The 13,985-nt window shown below is 45.0% G+C and overlaps 1 long non-coding RNA gene across 1 annotated transcript in view; it reads right to left on the reverse strand.

Moving 5' to 3' along the window:
• The window catches only part of LOC124789706, a 479,897-nt gene extending 466,620 nt beyond the window's left edge, over nt 1–13,277 (reverse strand). Inside the window, exon 1 of the long non-coding RNA XR_007016154.1 lies at nt 13,175–13,277. This is a non-coding gene — a long non-coding RNA (uncharacterized LOC124789706). The remainder of the gene's footprint in view (nt 1–13,174) is intronic.
• Nucleotides 13,278–13,985: the final 708 nt, after the last annotated feature.

Consider the following 13,985-nt stretch of genomic DNA (forward strand, 5'->3'; position numbering starts at 1 on the left):
ATAAATCAGCGCTGTTGGTCTGTTAAATGTTAAAAACTTACGGGACAGTTACTTTTGACAGACATAACATTGTGTCACACTGTACGAAAATGAAACGCCTACAGCAGTCCTTACGATCTTATTTATTGTGTAGCTACAAGTTTCGGCGCCTCAATGCGCCATCTTCAGGCCGTAGTTGATGTTGAAGAGGTTAACGCCGCGAGACATATGCGGTGTATACATGCATCGTGTTATCCCCTTCAGCATCAACTACGGCGTGAAGATGGCGTATTGAAGCGCCGAAACTGGTAGCTAAACAACAAGTAAGATCCTAAGGACCGCTAGAGGCGTTTCATTTTCTTGCAATAGTAAACAGCCATGGTCCCCGACCTCCAGTCAAAAGAATGGACACACAGAAACTACTCTGTCACAAAGTCATCATACAGATCAATAACTACTGTACGAGGGCTATTCGGAAGGTAAGGTCCGATCAGTGGTGAAGTGGAAACCACAGTGAAAATAAAAAAGTTTTATTTGCAACAGTTTGCTACACCTTCCAGCTACTTCTCTACGTAATCGGCGCTCCGACTCAGACGTCTGCTGTAGCGATGTACCAACTTTCCAGTAGCCTCGTCATAGAAGGCAGCCGCCTGTACTTTCCGCCACTTTTGTACGCTGGTCTGCAGGTCGTTGTCTGTGCCAAATCATTGCCTTCATAACAAGTGGGTCGTGTGAGCAGAGATGAGCATCGTAAGGAGCCAAGTCCGGGCTGTACGGTGGGTCATCACATAGCAAGGGCGTCCTCATTACCTATACAGGGTGGTCTGTTGATCGTGGCCGGGCCAAATATCTCACAAAATAAGCGTCAAACGAAAAAACTACAAAGAACGAAACTTATCTAGCTTGATGGCGCTATGGTTGGCCCGCTAGATGGCGCTGCCGTAGCTTAAACGGATATCAACTGCATTTTTTAAAATAGGAACCCCCATTTTGTATTACATATTCGTGTAGTACGTAAATAAATATGAATGTTTTAGTTGGACCACTTTTTTCGCTTTGTGATATATGGCGCTGTAATAGTCACACCCATCATGTTGGAAGTACATCGTCATTCTCCCATGCAGTGAAACATCTTGTAGTAACATCGGTAGAACATTACGTAGGAAATCAGCATACATTGCACCATTTAGATTGCCATCGATAAAATGGGGACCAATTATCCTTCCTCCCATAATGCCGCACCATACATTAACCCGCCAAGGTCGCTGATGTTCCACTTGTCGCAGCCACCGTGGATTTTCCGTTGCCCAATAATGCATATTATGCCGGTTTACGTTACCGCTGTTGGTGAATGACGCTTCGTCCCTAAATAGAACGCGTGCAAAAAATGTGTCATCGTCCCGTAATTTCTCTTGTGCCCAGTGGCAGAACTGTACAAGACGTTCAAAGTCGTCGCCATGCGAACAAAACTTTCACAGCAGGCTTCGTCATACCAAGTAAGTGTCTAGTATGGTAAGAGAAATTAGAGCTCGTATAGAGACAGTCCTTTTTCCCTAGTTCCATTCGAGAGTGGAAAAGGAATGGAAATAGCTAGTGGTGTACAAGGTGCCGTGCGCCATGCACCGGATGGTCGCCACAGCGGAGTACGTATGTAGATGAACGTATGCTGTCGAACTGTTTGTTCGCCAAATGCCAAGTACTGCGCAGAAAATCCGATGACAGCCAATGTATAGCCGCTGCCTGTCATGCTTCGTATCATATTACAAGACTGTGTCCTCTTCTTCTTTTCCTGGTGCCTTTGTCCAACAGTTTCTCAGGGTCGTCATGGTTATGATCAGATTTGGCAGGGTTAATTTAAGGTGTGACCGGATGCCCTTCCTGTCGGCACCCCGTAACGCGAATAATGATGAGGATGATGATATAATGAGGACAACACAAGGACAACACAAATACCCAGGAATCGCGTCCAGGACCCCGTGATCCAGAGGCAGCAATGCTAGCCACTACACCACAAGCTGCGGACCACATTACAAGACTGTGTCTGAAGAACAAATTTACGTGCACAGGTAAAGTGCGAAATGAGGAAGAGTTCAAAGTAATAGGTGAAGAAAGAAGTATATGTAAAACCCTCAGCAGAAGAATTGACAAGCATTTGTTAATTTGAGCAGTCAACGCGAAAAGTAGCAGTCCTTGGCAAAGACTAGAGAACATGTCGAACAGATAATAGAATATGAAACTTCCTGACAGATTAAAACCGAGTGCCGGACCGAGACTCGAACTCGTGAACTTTGCCTTTCGTGGACAAGTGCTCTACCAACTGAGCTACCCAAGCACTACTCACACCCCGTCCTCACAGCTCCAATTTCGCCAGTACCTCGTCTTCTACCTTCCAAACTCGTGCTTGGGTAGCTCAGCTGGTAGAGCACTTGCCCGCGAAAGGCAAAGGTCCCGAGTTCGAGTCTCGGTCCGGCACACAGTTTTAATCTGCCAGGAAGTTTCAGCGCACACTCCGCTGTAGAGTGAAAATTTCATTCTAGATAATAGAATATGTTAGGTGTAAACTAAAAAGGTAAATCTCTCATCAACCCAAAGAGTGATTTTAGCACCAAAGTGCTTCACAAGGCATGGTCCTATCAGGGGGTATGCTGTGGCAATCCCCTGATCTTTGAACTGGCCTAGCCTACCCTGCCAGTTATAGGGGAATTTATAGTTAAACGTGAACACCGAACCACTGTCGAACACGGGATTTGTCACATTTACAAACATTTTCAGAGTTGAATGAAGTGAAAAGTGAGAGATAAAAGTTCTTGGATTGACTGGGGATCAAATCAGAGTCCTTTGGATCAGAGAGTCCTTTGGATCCCCAGTCTTTACCACTGAGACAACCAGCTACATGTTCACATGTAATGGTTACGTCAGGATGAAAAGATCAGCACAAGGTATGACAATATGATGGGCTGCATCTAATCACTCGTAAGACTGAGGACAAAAATAAATGGAAGTCAGATTGCCAGCCATGTCAACTACCATAGCTCGGACACGATGCTGGTACTTGGCATCAGTACCAAGTTCAGCAAACATCGCGCAAAACACGCAGTTAGTATGGACAAAAGATGACAACACTATTTTCTTGTGTATCTGTTTGAAATATATTAGTCGTATTCTGGAGTAGTCTGAAACAAAGAACCTACAATCAACAAAGTAATCTGTATTACTAAACTGCTAAAAACCGTTACGAAATCTCCGCTGTATGTTTCATAACTAACGGCTTCCAGGTGCAACTAAAATTTGATATTCAGTATTTCATATAATTACGGACGTAATATAAAAATAAAAAGCCTCGTCATTATCTACCCATTAAGATGTATAATCTTAAGTTACAAGTTTAACGCAATACACTAGATGACAAATCATGGGATAGCGATATGCACAACTACAAGTAGCGATAGTATCGCGTACACAATGTATAAAATGGCAATACAGTGCAGGAGCTGTCATTTGGGCTCAGGTGATACATGTGACAAAGTGTCCGACGTGATTATGGCCGCGCGACGGGAATACAGGGTAGTTCAAAAAGAATACCACAACTTTAAAAATGTGTATTTAATGAAAGAAACATAATATAACCTTCTGTTATACATCATTACAAAGAGTATTTAAAAAGGTTTTTTTTCACTCAAAAACAAGTTCAGAGATGTTCAATATGGCCTCCTCCAGACACACGAGCAATATCAACCCGATACTCCAACTCGTTCCACACTCTCTGTAGCATATCAGGCGTAACAGTTTGGATATCTGCTGTTATTTCTCGTTTCAAATCATCAATGGTGGCTGGGAGAGGTGGCCGAAACACCATATCCTTAACATACCCCCATAAGAAAAGATCGCAGGGGGTAAGATCAGGGCTTCTTGGAGGCCAGTGATGAAGTGCTCTGTCACGGGCTGCCTGGCGGCCGATCCATCGCCTCGGGTAGTTGACGTTCAGGTAGTTACGGACAGATAAGTGCCAATGTGGTGGCGCTCCATCCTGCTGAAATATGAATTGTTGTGGTTCTTGTTCGAGCTGAGGGAACAGCCAATTCCCTAACATCTCCAGATACTGTAGTCCAGTTACAGTAGCACCTTCGAAGAAAAAGGGACCAAAAACTTTATTGGCTGAAATGGCGAACAAATGTACAACTAAATGAAACTTTATAGCTCCCTTAATTCGCCGACAGATAGTGTTTAGCTCTGCCTTTTGTCGTTGCAGAGTTTTAAATTCCTAAAGTTGTGGCATTATTTTTGAATCACCCTGTATAACAGACTTTGAAAGAGGAATAGTACTCCGAGCTAGACGCATGAGACGTATCATTTCAGAAAACGTCATGGAATTCAATATTCCGAGATTCATAGTGTCAAGAGTTTGCCAAGAATATCAAATTTCGGGCATTTCCTGTCGCCACGGGCAACGCAGTGGCCGGCAGCCTTCACTTAACGACCAAGAGCAGCGACGTTTGCGTAGAGTTGCCAACAGACAAGCAATACTGCGTCAAATAACCGCAGAAACCAATGTGGCATGTACAACGAACGTATCCATTAGGACAGAGCGGCGAAATTTGGCGATAAAGCGCTATAGCAACAGGCGACCGACGTGAGTGCCTTTGCTAACATCACGACATCGCCTGCAGCGCCTCTCCTGGACTCGAGACCGTATCGGTTGGACTCTGGAAGACTGGAAAACCGTGGCCTGGTCAGATGAGTCCCGGTTTCAGTTCGCAAGAGCTGATGGTAGGGTTCGAGTATGGCGCAGATCCAACGAAGCCATGGATCTACAATGTGCACAAGCTGGTGGCGGCTCCACGGTGATGTGGGCTGTTTTTGCATGGAATGGACTGGGTCCTTTGGACCAACTGAACCGATCATTTATGGGAAATGGTAATTTTCGGCTATTTGGAGACCATTTGCGGCCGTGGACTTCATTTTTCCAAACAACGATGTCATGTCACCGGCCCACAATTGTTTGTAATTCGTTTGAAGAACATTCTAAACAATTCGAGCGAATGATTTCGCCTCCCACATGGATCCCATCGAACATCTGTGGGACATAGACGAGAGGTCAGTTCGTGCACAACATCCTGTACAGGCAACACTTTCGCCATTACGGTCGGCTGTATGGACAGCGTGGCCCAATGTTTCTGCAGGGAACTTCCAACGCCTTGTTTATTCCATGTATCCTATGATTGTTGTGAGTCAACGTAAGTCAGTTTTTATGGCAGCGTAATTCACGGGGCAAAAAATGGTTCTAATTCACGATGCAAAAAGTGGTTCAAATGGCTCTGAGCACTATGGGACTTAACATCTGAGGTCATCAGTCCCCTAGAACTTAGAACTGCTTAAACCTAACTAACCTAAGGACATCACACACATCCATGCCCGAGGCAGGATTCGCACCTGCGACCGTAGCGGTCACGCGGTTCCAGACTGAACCGCCTAGAACCGCTCGGCCACTTAACGGTGCACAAATTACGCAGATGATATTCATCCATTATTTCAGAATTAGAGCATTTAGCCACTTTCAATAAACTTCACACACAATGTCAAACTTTTCCATCTTTGAATTCCCCCCACCCCACGGCATACACACACAACGAACACTGAAAGCAAAGTAGTTTACCGCTTACTACGTTTCCCTATTCACGCAGTAAAACTTCACCATAAAGCATGACCTGTAAGTCTATTACTTCCTAACTACTAAACCCAATCGCAACAAATTTTGCAGGCAGTATCCACATATGAATGTACCAGCAAAATTATATCACTGTACGACATACTTCACGGGATATGACGTCGTAAACATTAAGATGAGCGAAAAGCTAGATATTTTATGCGTGGGAGATCTATTCTTTAAATAATCGGTGTGAGTATTACTGGTTACCAACCGGTTCATGATCTTACAGTCTGGAACCGCGCGACCGCTTCGGTCGCAGGTTCGAATCCTGCCTCGTGATGGCTGGGTGTTGTGTGCTGTCTTTAGGTTAGTTAGGTTTAAGTAGTTCTAAGTTCTAGGGGACTGATGACCTGAGATGTTAAGTCCCATAGTACTCAGAGCCATTTGAACCATTTTCTTACAACATACGTCAAAGAGATTACATGGCGATATGAGATACTGATGGCGTGCTGTCTTACAGATTACAGGTGAATCGATTTAGCACAGTGTCAGCAGTGTGTAGTGAGAAACACTGCAGACCTACTCAACAAGTCAGCTCCTGTTTGGGCTTTGTTAAACTACTCGTAGTAATCATAAGGTGGAATTACAATTGAGCACGCATCAGTGCAGATTTTGCGCTTCCACAAATTTAACGACGCGCCGTATAAGAATTAAAATGTCTTACGTGAATGACAACACTCACGAACTTGTGGGAACGCATACGGCTGCTTCATGTTCTGGTCAAGGCCGTACGATCTGGCGCAATGCTCTGCGTGACTGGGGGGCAGCCGTTGCGACTGCCATCGATACCGGAAACCAAACTTACGACATGAACCAATAGTAATACAGTAGCGCACTTACTTCCTCTCCAGGCCACAAACGTCTTTCCATCCTGCACTTAAGTACTTTTAATTCCCTCTGCATATTTAGGTTGTATCAGTATTTTCATTTACGCAGAGCTTATATACCCAACGCCCTAAGTAAACTGTTTCACACATGCTAATAATTTTTCTACATCTGCACAGTTTTCCCGTATGCTCTTTCCAGACGAAAATGCAACAATACGTCGCATTAATTTGCCCTTCTTCGCATACGAATTTTCCACATATTTCTATTCATTATTGCACATTTTCTTTTTAAAGCCTTTCAATTTCTTATTCTCCACTTTTACAAAGCCACATGTTTGACTTTCACTGAAGCTGTGCTTCGTCCTCGGTTCTACGTTAATACTTGATACCAGTAAATTTGTAGTCTTGAAAGAGCTGTGACAGATGCCCAAACAACAGGGAACTGACATGCATTGATACTATCAAATGAGGAGCGCTGGAACAAAACCCGATATATCCACTTTTGCTGTATTCGCGTGTTTGAGCTGTAGGGGGGAGATACACGGGAGTAATAATACATGCTGCCACAAAATAATTTTCAACACAACGAAACATCAAGTGTTTTATGGTGTGTTTCTTCTTTTTATTGCTTGTGGAGCCATTTAGAGATCACTATTTGTTACTTTCTGTATTAACAGCAAATGCAGATTTATCGGTTTTTGTTCCGGCGCTCCTCAAATAGTGCAGTAATAATGGCTAAGCACTATCCGAAATCTAGATTTGCGTGAATAAAACCTGCAAAAAGGACGATTGATTGCCTTGCTTTTTCATTTGTATACCAGTAAACTAATTTTGGGCAAAAAAAACCTTTCCTTCATCTCCTTCAGCATTAGTTGCTCCCGACAAGTCATAAATATGGTTTCCAACGCAATACAATTCTTTTCTTGTTTTCCCCCGACATGAGATAGTGACTTTAACCCTTGTCTCTCTATGGCAGCTGGTGTATCGAAAGTGTTCGATGCACGGTACTTTTTACTGAGTCATACACTACGGCTTGTTTTCCTGTTTCCATTCGCGAATGAACTATGGGAAGAATGACGCCTTGCTCTGGTCTGTGCAAACTATTATTCGCCTAATTTTATCTGCGCTGCCTCTCGGGATAGAAACGTAGCGGACTCAGAATATCCGCCGTTTCTGCCCTGGAAGACGATTCTTGAAGTTTTCTAAGCAGTTTCTTGCGGAATTTGCGGTGTCTTCCTTGAAGTGTCCGCCACTTACGATCTTTCAACATTTCCGCTGCGCTCTCTCGCCAGTCATACGGGATTAAGCTTCAACAGCCCCGTTTCTTGTTTGCGATCGATATCCCTTGTTCGTCCGATCTGATACTCATCTCTTTCAATTACTAGCCCTACAAATGTTTCGCGTGCAATCTATTTTGTGGACAAACAACAGTTTCCAATAGCCAATGAACGAATCGTAAGTCATTAATTTACCTACAACTGAGTTTATGTGCCCGTTCCATTTCATCGATATAGCAATCTGAGGATACCACGCTTTTACATCTGTGCAGTAAACAACTGTGCACTTGGCAACATGAAGAGCTAGTTAGCATTCTTTGGTCCCGGCTGATGTTCTGTCGAAAACTAACTGGATATTACTGAAAATTTTACCAGATAGAATTTACGCCTCTCCAAACCCAGCTTCCCAATTTACTATGTTACTTTGTTCTGCAGTGGTCATAAAAAAGTTAGCAAATCATTTGAGATCTTATATTTATACAGGTGCTTCATCTCAGCTACGTATTTAACTAAATTCTGGGATCCATTCGATTATTCGGTTGTGAAAACATATACATAGGTGTACATCTAGATCGCTTAACTTACATGGATATTCATAAATAAATAAATAATGAAACTAAATAAAGTAACATGGAAGTGTATGCCTTCCACACTTCACATCATACACCAATGAGCAAAGCATTACGACCACCTGTTTAATAGCTTTTTGTCCCGCTTTCCAAACACAGTACAACAGAGATTCTACTTGGCTGCGACTCTACATGTTATTGATTTGAAGAGCATCCTGGAACACTCAAGCGAATGATTTGGCCACCCAGATCGGCTGATATGAATCTAATGAACATTTATGAGACGTAATCGAGAGATCAGTACGTGCACAAAATCCTGCACCGATCGCAATTATAGACGGCTAGAGAGGCAGCATGCCTCAAATTTTTTTTTTTTTCAGTGGACTTGCAAAGACTTGTTCAGAGTTGCTCAACGGCTGGCAAAACGAGGTCTCACACGATATTAGGAGGTATCCCATGGCTTTCGTCACCGCAGTGTAAATCGCGCATCGATGTGATTATTATCTTTGAATAAAAGCTTCATTTCTGTTAGCCTGATTGCGAATTTCTTTGTTATCTTCTGTATTAAACTGTAGTAATTGTTTATTTGTTTGGTTAAAGTTTCAATCAGCTGCGTTACTTGGCAGTGGCACATCATGCGAAAGTTACTTTTGTACTTTAAGATCTGTAAACCAGTGTAGTCAAACCGCCACAAAAATACGACGCGCGCAGGATTCTCACTAGTTAATTAAAGTACACTGAAGAGCCAAAGGAACTGACACACCTGCCTCATATCGTGTAGGGACCCAGCGAGCAACAGCAGGGAAGCAACACGACCTGGCACGCCCTTCATTAATGTCTGAAGTAGTGCGGCAGGGAATTGATACTATGAATCCTGCAGGGCTGTCCATAAATACGTTAAGAGTACGAGGTGGTGGAGATCTCTTCTGAACAGCGCGGTGCATCCCAGATATGCTCAATAATGTTCGTGTCTGGTGAGTTTGGTAACCAGCAGAAGTGTTTAAATTCAGAAAAGTGTTCCTTTAGCCACTCTGTAGCAACTCGGGACGTGTGGAGTGTCGCACTGTCCTGCTGGAATTGCCCAAGTCCGTCGGAATGCAGAATGGATGCAGGTGATCAGACAGGATACTTACGTTCGTATCACCCGTCCGAGTCTTATCAGGGGTCCAATATTACTCCAACTGCACACTCTCTAGAGAGCCTCCACTAGCTTCAACAATCCCCTGCTGACATGCAGGGTCCATGGATTCATGAGGTTGTCTCCATACCCGTACACGTCCATCCGCTCGATACAATTTGAAACGAGACTCGTCCGACATGTTTCCAGTCATCAACAGACCAATGTCGGGTTGAGGGGCCCAGGCGAGGCGTAAAGATCTGTGTCGTGCAGTCATCAAGGGTACACGAGTGGGCCTTCAGCTCCAAAAGCCAATACGGTCGCAGGTTCGAATCCTGCCTCGGGTATGGATGTGTGTGATGTCCTTAGGTTAGTTAGGTTTAAGTAGTTCTAAGTTCTAGGGGACTGATGACCTTAGAAGTAAAGTTCCATAGTGTTCAGAGCCATTTTTTGCTGTGTCCCATCGCTCGTGGGCCCACTATAACGCCACGTCCAAAATCACTTAAATCTTGACAACCTACCACTTCAGCAGCAGTAGCCGATCTAACAACTGCATCAGCACTTGTTGTCTTATATAGGCGTTGCCGACTGCAGCGCCTAATTCTGCCTGTTAACGTATTTCTTGTACTTGAATACGCATGCCTATACCAGTTTCTTTGGCGCTTCTGTGTAGGATTCCGTAACGATAAAAAATTGTATGTGATGGTAAACAATACGTGAAATGTATTCACAGCTGCGAAGAGGGAAACGATGGGCTGCATAATGGAATGACGACAGTGTACCGGACTGGTACTCGAACCCGCTTTGCGCGAAACATCGCTTGAACCTTTCGAGAGTCTAAATATTAAAAATTAAATTTTTTAATCTTCTTGTTTTTATTTGATTATTAGACATAAATGAGGCAGAAAAATCTGAGAAATCAGTGTTGTATACATTAATTCAACAAATACAGAGTGGTTTCAAAAGGAGCCACTGTGTATGGTTCCGATGATGCACTTGGCCATCTGATTAGTCTGGAAAACTATTTGTTATAGTATACTATCCCCAAATCGAGATCACTGTCTTCAGTTAATACATCATCTCCAGTTTCACTCCTCCAGTCAATCTGACTCAGATCAATAGGAATCCCTTTCCAAAGACCCGCCGGAATTTCCGCTTCATTTAGTGTGCGAGAGTACATCGCGTGAAACTGGAAATACAACTTGTCACAACTACTCATGACGCTGGTAGAGCCGCAGTGGTTTCAGCTGCCCGAATCGACGAAAGTATTGCAAAAATTCGAGAGCATGTGCTCACAGACTGTCGACAGACAATTGATCAGCTGTCAGGGATTACTGGGTTATCTTGGAGCTCATTTCAGCCCGATCTGTGGCAGACAGGAGACTGTTTCTTCCACCGCGACAACACACCTGCGCGCATATCCTCCTCTGTTAGACAGGTTCTGCCTAAAAATGGCATGGTTACGCTGCCCCACGAACCTACTTCGCCACACCTGGCTCCGTGCGACTTTTCTTATTGCCGCGCATGAAAAGGGGCATGAAAGGACACCGACTTGACGACACTACAGTATAATAAAAAAAAAAAAAAAAAAAGGAGGAGGAGGAGCTGTCAGCCATTTCTACAAAACATGTTTCGAACAGTCGAAGCACCGGTGGGACAAATATATTGTCACGGGAAGTATTTTGAAGAAAATAAGGTCGCTTTGTAAACAGTTTCAAAATATATAGCTTTAAAAAAATAATTCCTGATTTTTCCCCGCGTATGACACAAAAATGAGAAAATCCTACGCGGCTTCAAACGGAACCACATCGTCTGAAAGGGTTAACCTCTTTGGCTATCCCTGCACGATTCACAGCCAGACCCAAACTTCTGAAATACAAAACCTGCAGTGGTACACATTTAAAATTGCTACACCAAGAAGAAATACAGATGATAACGGGTATTCATTGGACAAATACATTATACTAGAACTGACATATGATTACATTTTCACGCAATTTGGGTGCATAGATCCTGAAAAATCAGTACCTAGAGCAACCACCTCTGGCCGTAATAACGGCGTTGATACGCCTGGGCATTGAGTCAAACACAGCTTGGATGGCGTGTACAGGTACAGCTGCCTATGCAGCTTCAACACGATACCACAGTTCATCAAGAGTAGTGACTGGCGTATTGTGACGAGCTAGTTCCTCGGACCACCATTGACTAGACGTTTGAAATTGGTGAGAGATCTGGAGAATGTGCTGGCCAGGGCAGCAGTCGAACATATTCTGTATCCAGAAAGGCCCGTACAGGACCTGCAACATGCGGCCGTGCATTATCATGCTGAAATGTAGGGTTTTTCAGGGATCGAATGAAGGGTAGAGCGACGCGCCGTAACACATCTGAAATATAACGTCCACTGTTCAAACTGCCGTCAATGCGAACAAGAGGTGACCGACACGCGTAACCAATGGCACCCCATACCATAATGCCAAGTGATACGCCAGTATGGCGATGACGAATACACGCTTCCAATGTGCGTTCACCGCGATGTCGCCAAACACGGATGCGACCATCATGATGCTGTAAACAGAACCTGGATTCATCCAAAAAAATGACGTTTTGCCATTCGTGCACCCAGGCGCTCCTGTCTGTGACGCAGCGTCAAGGTAACCGCAGCCATGGTCTCCGAGCTGATAGTCCATGCTGCTGCAAACGTCGTCGAACGTTTCGGGCCCGCATCCCGTGGTCGTGCGGTAGCGTTCTCGCTTCCCACGCCCAGGTTCCCGGGTTGGATTCCCGGCGGGGTCAGGGATTTTCTCTGCCTCGTGATGGCTGGGTGTTGTGTGCTGTCCTTAGGTTGGTCAGGTTTAAGTAGATCTAAGTTCTAGGGGACTGATGACCATAGATGATAAGTCCCATAGTGCTCAGAGCCATTTGAACCATTTGAACGTTTCGGGCAGATGGTTGTTGTCTTGGAAACGTCCCCATCTGTTGACTCAGGGATCGAGACGTGGCTGCACGATCCGTTACAGCCATGCGGATAAGATGCCTGTCATCTCGACTGTTAGTGATACGAGGCAATTGGCACCCGGGACGGCGTTGCGTATTACCCTCCTGAACCGATCAATCCCATATTTTGCTGACAGTCATTGGATCTCGACCAACGCGAACAGCAATGTCGCGATACGATAAGCCGCAATCGCGATAGGCTACAGTCCTACCTTTATCAAAGTCGGAAACGTGACGGTACGCATTTCTCCTCCTTACACGAGGCATCACCACAACGTTTCACCAGACAACGCCGGTCAACTGCTGTTTGTGTACGAGAAATCGGTTGGAAACTTTCCTCATGTCAGCACGTTGTAGGTGTCGCCACCGGCGCCAACTTTGTGTGAATGCTCTAAAAAACCAATCATTTGCATATCAAAGCATCTTCTTCCTGTCGGGTAAATTTCGCGTCTGTAGCACGTCATCTTGGTGGTGTAGCAATTTTAATGGCCAGTAGTGTAATTCCAATACAGATGCGTGACATTTTAACTGAAAGTCGCTGCCTAGAATCGGCAGAATACGATACTGCAGTGCGTGTGTTGTTCAGACTTGCATGCACGTCCGAAGAAACACTGGATCGTACTTCTTGATCACACAGACGCTGCAGTACCGTAAATGATACACCTGTTGGCCGGCCCGGCTGTAGTGTGTTGCTGGCTGCCTACCTGTTGAGTGCAGTGTCATGAAGTCCGCGGCGGCAAAGCTACGGCCGCCGTCGCCGGAGATCGCCAGCTGGTGCTCGTCACGGCTGCCACCTGCGGAAATAAATAAATCCTTCTGAAACAGACGTGCCGCCCGGGTCACAAGGACAACCACTGGCGAGAAGCTCCAGATGGCGAAGCAGTGTGAAGTGAAAAGCGCGCTCTTTCGCCCGTGGTGTAGGCGAGCACTTGTCGGCGGCGCGGAAGGGCTGCGGGGCGATTTACGTCCCCGCCAGTGAGTCCACGGCGAGGCAGCTGCGCGCTCTGCTGTAGGGAGCACCTGTGTCGTGTACTCGTTACGGATCGCGATCGTAAACTGCTAGCTGCTGTGCTGCCACTGAGCACCGCTGTCGTCTATTAGTTTCAGAACGGGGTGCAACAGACAAACACCGACAAACTACGGGTGTCTTCAGGACTGGAACACTGGTCTGGAGACGTCATTCAACGATGTTCCCATTATAGGGGAGGTCTCTTGCCTCTGAGTCACTCCTCGGCAGGCCCAACGCGTCGGTTCTGAAGGAGAGTCATCGTTTATTACTGTAAGAACCTTCAACATTGCAGCGCGTCAGCAATCGTTGGTTAATATATTAAAAAACTAGAAACCCGCCTCGATTCCGAATAAAGCACGTAGTGTTAACCTAGGTTTCGGCGTAGATAACTACACCTTCTTCAGAACAATAAAACCCACCCTACGCCGGTGTGAGGTGTAGGTTACACCATTAAGTTAAGTAGTGGTTTAGACTTTAATATATATGAACTGTTTGTGTTTGCCTTT

The sequence above is a fragment of the Schistocerca piceifrons genome, chromosome 3, assembly GCF_021461385.2.
Source record: "Schistocerca piceifrons isolate TAMUIC-IGC-003096 chromosome 3, iqSchPice1.1, whole genome shotgun sequence".
NCBI classification, from domain to species: Eukaryota; Metazoa; Arthropoda; class Insecta; order Orthoptera; family Acrididae; genus Schistocerca; species Schistocerca piceifrons.